General features: G+C 37.5%; 1 long non-coding RNA gene across 1 annotated transcript in view; it reads left to right on the forward strand.

Moving 5' to 3' along the window:
- Nucleotides 1–30: 30 nt before the first annotated feature.
- Nucleotides 31–6,939, forward strand: part of LOC109300760 — a 749,811-nt gene continuing 742,902 nt past the window's right edge. The window contains exon 1 of the long non-coding RNA XR_002098321.1: nt 31–139. This is a non-coding gene — a long non-coding RNA (uncharacterized LOC109300760). The remainder of the gene's footprint in view (nt 140–6,939) is intronic.

Here is a 6,939-nt window from a genome sequence, read left to right on the forward strand (position 1 = left end):
ATCAAACTTTTTTTTCTCGGATCTAGATGGAGGGTTTCTTCATCTGCACGCTGCTTTCTGGGTGCACAGCTCTGTGACAGACCACAGTTGAGCTTCCAAGGAGCTCCAAAAAAGAGAGGAGTCTGGAGATCCTTATTAGGTGAGTTTTTAAAACTTGATAGCAGCAATAATTTGCTACAAAATCCCCAAGTCAAAGTTAATAATATGAAATCGAGGTGTGGGAAGAATATTGTTTGTGTTTTATGTATTTGTATTGTAATTAAGCTAATAACAGTGGTGACTGAACTACCAGAAATAGCTTATTTCATAGACACTGGTGTTTAACTCAGTTGTTTCAGCACAGCACGGCTTGCCAAATAAACATTGATATGTAGATGATGTGCATTCAAACAGTTTATAAAATATATACATTATGTGACCTTTAGAATTTGGATTGTGTTAAGCTCAATAAAATTATAGATGAGCTAGCATGGTTTTTTTTTCCCTGTTGAATGAATACTGTCCTTCAAACCAAGTTTCTGGTGCCAACATATTCATTTATAATCTACTTTCCAGAAAACCAATTTTTAAAATGCATTGTTACAATGAACATTTTTTCCATTTAACATCTTCACTATAATATTCTTGAAAAATAAATACAAAAGATATGTAAAGACAACAATGTGTCTAAAAATTCAAGGAGATCATGCCTTTGCAGATAGCAAAACTGAACAAAAATTACTTTGTCTGGACAGGCATGCCACTTCAAGACTTATCTTTAAGTAATTAATTGTAACATACATATATGTAACTATTGAAATACTTCTTAGAAACATTTTGTTTCCTATATAGCATTTTTTTATCATAGCACAACCTGCAGGGAAATCTGTCTTCTTTTATTGCAAATTCTCTGGCATGTAAACCTTTCATACGCTTCTTGGGTTCCATCTAAAAAACAGGAGGATTTTTTTTACCTTCACTACTCTGATTAGAAGGATGCTGCAGAACCTGGCTGCTCTGGTGGTTAGAAAACCTCTTGTAGCAGCCGGCATAAGCTGAAATAGGTTTGGAAAGATGTAATGCATGTAAGGCACTGTTTGATGGATATAGATTTCACTACTCTAAGGCAAGGATTTTCATAGATCTTTATGCAGCTAATAAAAACAAAATAATTGATGTAAACAAAACAGCATTGTGATTTGGGAAGGGAAAAAGTTGTGCAGCATTGGAAAGAAGTCAATTGTTCACATAATGCTTTACCATATTGTTCAGTCTAAAATAGTCAGTCTTGGCAATCTTTTGTACTAATTAGCATTATTTTGTGCTTCCACGCATCATACCAGTCCCATTGACTTGTATTGATCTCATTTTGCCTTTCTTTAGATTAAAAAAGTGTTGCTTTATAGACTTTTGTTGATATAGCTTTGTCTTTTCTCGCATGCTTCTATAGACTTGCATTGATATTGTTTCCTCCTAATTATGAGACTGTCGTATGAACTCTTTGAGGGAGCTAATTCTCTGCTGGGTGGATGTAAGAAGTTTCTCTCAGTTGCTAGTTTTCATATGCCAGTTTTGTACATCATTCACAGAGCCTTAAAAATGTTTATAATGTACAAGTGTATCTAATTCTGGGCACCATCTAATTCCAGTTAGTTCATACGCTTGAAATCGGCTATTTGCTAAAGTTTAAAATGTAGTTACCAGAATGGCAAGTTTGTCACTGCTGGGAAGAAAGGCCAGGTTCAAAATCTTTTGTGGAATAATTTTTTTGACCTGCTCCTGCCTAGCACCTTCTCTCCCTCTGTGCTATTAATGTATCTCCAGGTTACACAGTTGCTGATTCCTAAGTGCCACCTCAATAAGGAGCCAGCTTTGTGGGAGGACAGGTTTGTCAGGACCTCATGCTGAGAATAATCTATCATCCTTCTCTTGCACAGCATGAGGCAAGCAGAAGGACAGAGCCAGCTAGATCAGTAGCTGTGTGCAAGAGAGGTCAGGCACGGGGAGGTCTTTTGGCATTGTGGGATGGGTGAGGGTTCAAAAAGGTGACAGAGGGCTTGTTAATGAGGAGAGGAAGATGAAAACTGTGTGCACAGGGGAGCAGCAATAATATTTGGTTTGAAGTCTTCATGAAACCAGAATAAGAAAAAAATCTATAGAACATTTTCTGTTTAATTTCAACATCTATTGCAAAAAAATATTTTTTCTGGGAATATTTTTCTAGTACTTCATGAGCAACTACTTTCTTCTGTTTTATGATAAGGAGATCTATAATGCAATTATCAGTAGCCAGCTTTCTGGCTAAGCAAGGTAGGTGGCCACCTTGCCTCACAGGAACCACGGGCACAAACATAAAAAAATATGCTGGCAATTATGTTATCCACAGCTGGCAGGTGGATAAGGCAGGGGAGGGTAGCAGAAAATGTACTTTTTGCCCCTATAAAACTGGCGCAAGTTGGCATTGGTAATATTTAGCTTCTCTGTAGTAACGTATGTTTGTATATGCTCAACTTCTTTCCGAAGGAAGTATTCATCCTTATTTTACATCTGAGGAAACCAAATGGAGAAGTTGCCCAAGGTTAAACAGAAGTTAGATGTCAGAACCAGGAAAGAAATTCTAGTTTTTTCATTCTCAGTGCTGTTTTCCATGAACCGTGCTGTTTCTCCATATAAGAACTAGTTGCCCTAAGAGATTCTACCAATTTTTTTAAAACCTAAATTTGACCTGTATGATAGTTTTATTAAAATAGACATATTCTCCTGGCCCTTGAAAGCTCCTTAATAATCTGGAATGAAATATTGGAATCCAATTTTTCTGGGAGATGACCCACCAATACACCCAAGGTGCTGAGTTCTGTATGAGTATCTTGTCCTTGCCTTTTGCTTTGCCTGTTTGTTTGCTGCTTGGAAGTCCTGGAATTGGAATCACTTGAAAAACATGCCAGGTATATATTTAATTCACTTGCTTGCTTCCCAAAACAGTTCAATGGGCAGACGATTCTATGACAATACTTGAACACTACCATCACTTGTACCCATGAGCCCATGAACAAAAATTAAAGTTGGTAGACTTATTTTCTAGCTTGTCATCCTTTCAAATGCCTCAATGATGACATACAGTCCCTGAAACCAGTCAAACATGGGCAATGCTAGTAGGGCATCTATATTCCTTGTCTAAGCTATTCAGAGGCACTTGCCCATTTTTAAATAAGAGCTGAATATTACCTGTATTAAAATTGTGAGGGAAAATGGCCTATAAAGTTTTGTTGATTTTTTTTTTTTTTTTAAGTTGGTCCAATTCCACTGAAAACTTGTGATTGTCAAACCAGACATGCTTCATTGCAAAAGCAGAAACCAATTTTTGGAGAAGAGGAGCGGGGGAAATCCTACTTTTCATTAAACCGTGCTCTTTCATCTTTAAAGGAAATCATTTTCTTTTTTCCCCTTAAAGTTGCTTATATGGGAAGGTCGAGGTAGCACATGTAATTTTAGTCATCTCTAATGAGCATAGCTTCTCCAAGAACCGATGGCATCAAGAACTCCAAAGTACACAGAGTCCAGAAATCAGTATTTTTTTTTAAAAATTGTGAATAAAATTGCAGATGATTCTTTTCCACATTAACTTCAGCTTCATTTCTTTTTTTTCTTCTTTCTACGGCTTATAGTTATTTTTCCCTTGCTTCATCTCTCATACTTGCTAGAACATTGTGCCATTGTATGCCTACAGAGCTATTGCAAATATTGAAAAGTGACACTTGCACATCTATTTAGCTTTCTTTCTATTTTTTGTTCTTTGTCTTAATCCTTTCATGCTGTAGCCCGGTAGTAGCATAATGGCTCCATCTGGAGCATTTTCTCTACAAAATTTTAGTTTTATTTACATGTTTTGTGTCATTTGTGGATTCATACGCGTTTAAATATTTAGAAATTTAGCACAAATAGCTTATTGTTAATGTAATAGCTGAGAATGCATCTGCCATGCAGGCTTTATATTTTAAGATATTTCTAACAGCATGCTAGTTTGGGCAGAAGAATATTGCCTTAGACAGTTACAGGAGTGCAGTACCCAAATATCCTACAAGGAAAGGGACACTGGAAACATAAGCAGCAAGAAAAACACATCATCCCTCCATCAGAGTCAATTCTAAGTTATGCTACAGTGAATTGTGTCTTATGCATTATTCATCTTGGGGAATACACAAAAGCCATCATGTTCTATTTTCAGTATGCTTTCTTTTGACCAATAAAAAAGCAGCTCTTCGAGTTCAAATTCATTGCCATAGGCCTTGCTGTTGAAGTGTCACGAATTGGCTTGCTGGGAAAAGAGACCAAACTTGCACTGCAGCTGGAGACTTCTCTACAACCATCTTAGCAGCTTCTGCCATGGTTAACTGACAGGCTCTGGATCCAATTCAATGTTGTGGCAACACAAAGGAGCCGTGCGCAAGTATCTATGAGCACCAATTGGAGAGGGGAATTAAGAGTAGGAGTCAAAATACTGCTTTTTACTGAAGGCTGCTTACTATGCTAGAATAGTTTCCTACCGTCCTGGATGTATGCTCGTTTGACTATCAGTTGTCCCCTCTCCCCCAGGTTTCTAGTTTGTCTGGTAGAGGTAAATGCTGTGATGTGTTTTTGGTTTTGTTCATCAGTACAGGTGTGCATAGGACCTGTGTCGCAGGGCAAGTTGAGCCTTTACCTGTTCAGGCCTCCACTGCTGGGCCTGCATTTTTCCAAGATCAGGGACTAGGATGAGTATAGCTTGTACGTTTTTAGGTTTCTTCTCTGCATTGGACACCGTTTGCTTCTGTTGGTAGAATCCCGTTAGTGGGTGACTTCTTACTATAATATATACAACCTCGTGGTAAACACCAAAAATAACAAAGATCTCAATCCTGATTGGGCTTTCTGACCATTAAATTTTAGTTTTTGATATTAATAATGATAATACTTTGACTCAAATCAAAGGTATTAGAAAACAGGCCAAATAATCCCAAAATGGATGGAAAAATATCATACTGACAGTACCTGATTGATTTTTTATTTAATCTGTTTTTTAACACTGTAGTACCTGCATTAGGCATATTCATTACACTGCAGGAGAACGTCATGTTGGAAAAAGTGCTGGATGTTTCAAATATAAGAAAAAAATTGATCAGATTTGCAAAACATCAAGTGGTACTTCAAACCAATCTATGGAACATCTAATTTATCAACTGTTGTAATTTTAACAGTAGGTTCATACCAGGGTATTAAAGAGATTGGAGCGTTTTGGAAATTGAGAAATAATAACTACTATTATAATTATAACAGCAGGGTTTTTTTTTATAATTTCTAATGATCTGAGAAACAGGTGCACCTGGAACACTGTTTAATGTATAAAACCCCCTCTCTTTATTTTCAAACAATTTTCAGTTTTCTGCAGCATTGTGTATTTTTAATTAACACTATAAACTGTGATTTATTTTCCCTGGAATGTGAAAGGCAGCTATAATTGCAGCAATGAATTAGCCTTTCAAGGAGGTAGTTTTGTATCCAAAGTAAACTTTGCTTAAACATTTTGATGTGTATTTGCCTGGTAAAGTATTGTGGACAAAAACTGATTTGGCAATATAAGCTTCAAGCTTAAATTCTTTCTTATGTAGTTAGTCAGTTCCTTTTAATACTTTACACAAGTAACAAAACTAAGACCTCCTTTAATGTTATTGCAAGGCCTAGGAAAGGGTGTTTTATAACTTGACCCCCCCACTTTCTTTTTTCTTATGTCTTTCGTAGAGAAACATTATTAAACAGGCACGTAAATTATGAAACCTAATGGAGAACTCCCACACTGTTATCTTAAGCACTTTGTCAGTTTTGTCCTTTAACAGGTTCACCTCTTTAGCAAAAATTACTGTACTTAAGAAGGGTTACATTATAGATACCATTAATGATAATTTTGTGCAGAGCAGGTCCATTAATTTTAGAAGCAGGCACAGGATTTCTGATATACCTCAGCTTTCATGGACCTGAAGAGCATGGTATTGCCACTTTCCAGAACCCACAAAGGCTTCACTCTGATTCTTAAAATCAATTACTAGTTACCACAAAATAAGGTTGTGTCTGTTATCTAGAGTCATCTGTCTTTCCTGCTTTTGAGCAGAAAGTAGTTTGAGTCCTATAAACTACAGGCTTAAGGTTGTAAGGAAAATCAACAACATGTCTACACATTTTAGAGCTGGGTCACTTACCTTTAGATCTAAGCTGGACATCTTATCAGCTTTTGATAAGACTCACTATTGGTACCTGTTTCTGTAACTTAAGAATGTGGTCGTGGGTCTCAAAGTGCTATTCCACCCTCCTCCCCAAAGATGAAAATAAAATAAAAGAGCCCCCGTGGGGAAGTAAGAAGGCAGCAAAACTTCTAAACTCATACCTAACTTTAAGACTAGAAGTCTAGATGACTTTAATGGAATTACTCATACAGCTAAGCCAGGTTTTAAGGGCTTTGCCAAATTTGGGACTTAGCAGACAGTGCTCCTCCAAAAGGTATACAATTCTTTAGCACATATATGTAATGTTCTGCTTTTCCTGTTGGTTTCCAAAATAGAGGACCAGAAAAGGCCTCGCAATGAACCATTTAGAGCTCTCTATCATAATCATGAAAGCCTCCCTAGGTAAGGTCATGAAAAAATGCCAGTGTTTAATAGTGAAGTTTCAAATCTTTTTTTAATGAAGGAATCATTTTAACTATGAAGAGGATTACCATATTTCCAGTTCCAAAAAGCAAGACACCCGTCACGGTCTGGGGGAGTATATGACTGGGGGGGGCAGTGATATGTCAGTGACCTGGCCCTGCCCATTCCATTACCCTTCACTCCCAAGCCCACCCCCCAGCTCTGCCAGTGCCCCTCACCCTCAATCCGCAGTACCCTGCCCCCCTGCACCAGGCTGGTGCTCCTCACCCCCAACCAGCAGCCC

Source organism: Gavialis gangeticus, unplaced genomic scaffold, assembly GCF_001723915.1.
Source record: "Gavialis gangeticus isolate Ggan-Ray unplaced genomic scaffold, GavGan_comp1, whole genome shotgun sequence".
NCBI classification, from domain to species: Eukaryota; Metazoa; Chordata; order Crocodylia; family Gavialidae; genus Gavialis; species Gavialis gangeticus.